Here is a 5,271-nt window from a genome sequence, read left to right as displayed (position 1 = left end):
CATTTCCCAGACTCCCTTGCTGCTAGGGTTCTGAATGGGATTAGATGCAGCCACTAATATGCTCTTATGAGAGATCTGGGAGATAGAAGAGAAGCAGAAACCATTTTTCTTGCAGCAGTGGTAGCTGATGGGTGGGCTCCAGTCTATGTGTGTTTTTGTAATGGGCACAATTTCGTGTTTGATTATCAACGTACCAGCCTTTTGAGAGATATTGGCAGCAGTTTCCTGATATTTCATGGATTGCAAGACTGAAGTGGGGTGATCTTGAGTCCCAGCAAGCAGGCTTCCAACTTCCACCCCAAAAGCCCATCTAATGATTTTGTAAGCACCAAACTCCCGCTATTAGATCCCTCCCTGCTAGAAATGCATAGAGTGGTTTTGGTGTCCTGTTCTAAGCCCTTATGGATACCTTAGGTTGGGGAGATGGAGCGAGGCATACAGCTTTAACACTGACCTGCATTCCTCTTTGTCTCCAGCCTCTTCAGGGAGCGGCGATGGCGGCTAGGAGGAGGGTCCTGGGGGCAGGGCCAGTCTGGGAGTCAGAGGGAATGATGATAGAACAATTACCAAGATCATTATCAATATCCTTGATGATGTTTATTGGGTGTTTGCTGTATGTCCAGCGCTTTATATGCATCACTTCATTTCATCTGACAGCCTCCTATATTCAAGATTTGTCACTTAAAAGCTGGGCAATTTTCAACAAGTCACTTAACCTCTCTGGGTGTTAATTTCCCCAGTGATGTAAAATGGGCATAACCAGAGTTCTGTCAATGAGATCATGCATATACAAGTACTTAGCACTGGGTCTGGCATGTAATAAATAAGAACTGTTATTAATATTACAATTTATAGCTGAGAGAATACACTCTTAGTTGTCTCCAAATCCATTATCATCCCTCATACAATATGGAGGCAAGTAAGCTTCCATATTTTATAGATCACTCAGAATAAAGATTACATTTCCCAGCCTCTCTTGCACTTAGATGGGGCCATGTGACTGTATTCTGACCAATGAGATGTGGAAGAAGTGTCCTCCCCTTTCCACTTCCCTTCATCTTCCTGCCTGGCATGGATGGACTCCTAGAAGGAGTCTGAGTCCCGGGATGACCTCTGTAGTGTTACTGAATGAGAAATAAACTACCTGTTTAACCTACTGTTATTTGTATCTTTGATACACATGGCTAACCCTGTCTTAACCAACACACAGTGAGTTACTTCTGTTATTATCTGTAATTTATGGACAAAGAAATCAAGACTCGGAGAGAAATGTGACTGGCCCATGGTAAGTGACAGGATGTGGATTACAGCCCATATCTGTTTGACACTAAACCCCACTAGGCAGCACTGCCCCCATTCCTGCCCTCCTCTTGCCCCAACCCCCCAAGCCTGTACCTGTGCTTGCCAGGCTATCCATTCCTGTGCTCATTTTCAGGTCCAATCCAGCATCCTTGAACACAGCAAATCTGTCTTTTCCACTTCCTGCTGTGCAGCCAATGTCATGTTCCTCCACCACATCCCAGACCTAGAGGTTAAGAGAGGAACCTGGATTTGGGACCTATATGACTCCTCCATGAAAGGAAAAATGGTATACTGGAATTGCAGGCTCAAATAATAATTCTCATACTATCTCCCATTTTTTCAGCTCTTATCACCTTTCAATCATTAGGCTTTGCACCATCTCCTTGAATCATTACGTTGATGTTGTCCTCTTTATGGCTGAAGAAGCTGAGGTTCCAGCTAGAATATCCTGGCAACATCTTGGCCCAAAGCCCATACGCTCTTACCTTCTTCTGAGTGAGCTTGTGTTTGCTGTTCAAAACATAGACAGCCTTGTCCACAGCCACCAGCCCCACTGTGGCTTCTGCATCACCTGTCACCTTCAGTTCCACTTGGCTGTTGGGCTCCAAAGAAGGGAAGAATCTATCATTCTTCAAGCCAACTTTCAGCTGAGCCAAGAAAAAGAGAGATGTCAGAAAAAGGGAATCATAGACCACACAACTCCACTTTCAGGTTTATGTTCCCTACTGCTCTGGTGTAGCATCTGAGAACTCCACTAGGCTAATCCCAATTCCATGTATTTATTTACTTGCATCATCGCCACACCTTGTGTTGAGCTCTTAAGGCCACATATTCTCCTCTTCCTTGGCTTCCAGTTTGGGAATGCCTAAATTTGTACGGCCCCTTTCTGGGGTTTTATGATGATGATTCACAACTATAAGGAGTTTGGCTTACCGTCCCTATGCATCTGTCATTCACATCAATCCATATGGAATCAGCCACCAACTCAGGATCCTGGCTCACTCCTCTGGGAAGTAAATAAAATGCCAGAATGCGGAAGGAGGGCAGCATCGCTGAAGTCACATCAATAATGGCTGACGTGTAGACACTCCCCTGGCTTTTTGACTGATGTTTGGCACTCACAATCTGGCCCTTACTCAGGACCTTGGAGACAAGGGAGATCAAGGATGAGAAGGGTAAGGCCAGTCTTTCCCTGAAGCTGTCCCACCCCACAATGGAGGCTCATAGTCTCTTTTCTTCAGCCTCTTGATCTGAGCCCACTCAAGATTGTTGCCATCTTCATATCTTTTTTCATAGTTTCTCCAACCCAGCAAGCCAAGGTTTTTCCAAGGAAAGAATTCCTTGACTCAGATGCTGGTCCTAGCCCCTTACCAGGATGGTGAAGTGAGTAATCCGGTCCTTGGTTTTAGGGTCCTGATGCTTTGTATTGAGGCTCAGCTGGATGCTGCTGCCAACCTCTGTGCCCAATGTCTTTACTTCGATGTGCAGGAAGTTTCCTGACCCATCTTGAGTCAAGTAAGGCCAAGCTGTCATCTTGGCTGAAGCCTGCTCCTCTGGCTGAAGAGATTCCTCAGTTTTCACCTAGAGAGGATGATGGGCAAGTAAACCCCAACCCTTCCAACTCACACAGCTCCAACTCCACCCTCCTTGCCTTGTCAAGTTGGTACCTCGATGGGGAGCTTGTCCAGATTTGCATCTGTGTTGATGGTCAGAGTGGCCAGTCCCTCAGTTGAGGTGCACACTTTGTAGTTTTGGGACTGGACAAGGACTCTGTCAGCTGGGGATCCATCAGGATTTGAGACGAAGACCTGGGGTGGAATCTGGGGTGAGGTGAAGGAAAAGCCTGGGGTGGCCTGGTGTGAGAGGTGAGACTGGAATATGATCTGAATAGGACTGCTTTGTACAACTTTATACATGGTGCACTAAACAACACCAGGGGCACCATTCATATTAGAGTTTTTATGAATGGCGCCTCCTAGAGCTTTGCAGTGTACAACCACATGTAGTTACACTGGGTGTTGTGGAGCTGGTGGTAAGTGGGAAGACTGAGAGTGGAGAGGGAAGGAGGACACACGAGACCCTACAGGAGTCTTGGAGTAAGATTGGTGCCAAAGGACATCCCTGATTTTCCTAATGCCCATCCAAATTAATATATGTGAAAAGACCATGCTTTGCTTTGCAAATGCAGCCTCTAGATAAACCCTCAAACACCCTCTTCCAGCCTGATTGTGGCCTCTAAGTCCCCATAGAGAAATTCTGGAGTCATCACTGTGCTTTGGGGGTATCTGGGTTAAGGTTTGGGGGCACTCTGGGATTAGCCTGGGGAATATGATGGACTCAACCTTCAGATGAGTTGGATGCAGGTGAGTCCAGTGTGGGTTTTTGTCTCTTTGTGGGAGGTCTGTTTTGGGGACGGGGCCCTGAGTCCCTAGGTGTAGTGAGTCCAGACTCTGACCCGAAAGTGGAAGGGCATTCCTGGCTTGAAATACTGGGGTGTCCTGGTGAACTTGATGTTGTATGGGCTCTGGACAATCTTCACCCCTGAGGTCTCGGCTTGCACCATCTCACCCCCTGTAGAGATAGTGGGAACATAGAGTATGTGAGGGAGTTCAATTTCTTAAGTGAGTGGCAGGACTAGTATGGGAGCCCCATCTTGGTGAAGGCAGAGAAAGACAATAACACCATTTCAACTCCTTCCACCCTTTCTGGTGTTTCCCATTTCTCTATTGAGGAAACTGAGGCTAGGAGGTGGCCCAAGGTCACGTGGATGGAGTGTCTGCATTGGGCAAGAACACCATGTCCTGACCTCAGTCAGGGGCCTGGGTGAGGGTGGCACCTGAGGAGAACACGGTGACATTGACAAAGATTGATCCTCCAATGAAGTCCTTTTCTGGGCCTTGGAATGCAGCCATCAGTATATCCTTCCGGAGGGAGACGTGGCCCAGGCCTTCCGAGATCTGTTCTTAAGGTAAGAGAGAGGAAGAAGATATGGTTTCTTGGGAAGTGATAGAAAGTGGAGTGAATTGGAGGCTGGGGAGCTGGGATTCAGTCACCTCCACCCTCTGCAGGGAGCTTTGGATAGGGATCCGGCGGGAGTCCAGTTTCACCCCAAAGATGACCAGAGCATGTCCGTCCACCGGCTTGTTAAATATATACCTGGGGGATGGAGGACCATTCCACTGTCTCTGAAGCACCCACATACCTCATGTTGCTTCAGAGATGACTGTCCACATTAGGAGGGGCAGAGGTGGAACTTGGAAACTTAGATGGTTTCATTGATGACCCACACAACTCTGGGAGGTGACAAATATATCCCATAAAGCCTTGATGGGTTGTAGATGTGGTCTGTGCAATCTCCCAAGATGGTAGAGGTGGACTTAAAACTATATAAAGCCACAAAGAAGTCTGGACAACCTACGAAGTGGCCTGTGCAGCCTCACCAGGGAAACTAGGTGGCCTATGTAGCATGTTAGAGTGGCAGGAATGATTCATATAATGTCCAGAAGTGCCCTTCACCAAGATGGGGCTCCCATAGCCCGTATAATCTCAGGTGGACAGCATTGCCTGCACAACCTCATAGAGCAATGCAGATGGTCTGTAAAACACAAGGCAGCAAATGTGTCATTTGCCATCTCATAGAACTGCAGAGATGGTTTGGACAATCTCTCAATGGCAAAGGTAACCTGTACCACCTCATGGACTTTCAGAGGTGGTCTAAACTGTGGAGTGGCAGATGAGATGAGACTCAGGACAACTCCATTGGGTAGACAAGGTGGCCTCTACAAATTCATAGACTTGAAGAAATGGTTTGTACAACTTCACAGGTGGCAGACATGGTCTGTACAACCTCACAGGACAACACAGGTGGCCCAGAATATCTCATGGGTAGGAGGAGAGTGCGTCTGCCACCCTAAGTGCTACAGAAGTGGCTTGCTTCTTCTCTCTTTCTTTTTTTTTTTTTTTTTTTTT

At 47.1% G+C, this 5,271-nt stretch overlaps 1 protein-coding gene across 1 annotated transcript in view; it reads right to left on the bottom strand.

Annotated features, from left to right (window-relative positions):
* Window positions 1-4,262, bottom strand: part of LOC105549678 (putative protein C3P1) — a 38,154-nt gene extending 33,892 nt beyond the window's left edge. Inside the window, exons 1-7 of the mRNA XM_011994318.1 lie at window positions 4,139-4,262; window positions 3,758-3,873; window positions 2,970-3,110; window positions 2,674-2,883; window positions 2,236-2,445; window positions 1,788-1,949; window positions 455-532 (exon numbers count right to left, since the gene is read on the bottom strand). The gene's annotated coding sequence lies outside the window, so the exon portion shown is untranslated. The remainder of the gene's footprint in view (window positions 1-454; window positions 533-1,787; window positions 1,950-2,235; window positions 2,446-2,673; window positions 2,884-2,969; window positions 3,111-3,757; window positions 3,874-4,138) is intronic.
* Window positions 4,263-5,271: the final 1,009 nt, after the last annotated feature.

This window comes from Mandrillus leucophaeus, unplaced genomic scaffold (assembly GCF_000951045.1).
Source record: "Mandrillus leucophaeus isolate KB7577 unplaced genomic scaffold, Mleu.le_1.0 Scaffold112, whole genome shotgun sequence".
Taxonomy (NCBI): Eukaryota; Metazoa; Chordata; class Mammalia; order Primates; family Cercopithecidae; genus Mandrillus; species Mandrillus leucophaeus.
Note: the sequence above shows the minus strand (reverse complement) of the source record. Positions and strands in the feature narration are given on the sequence as shown.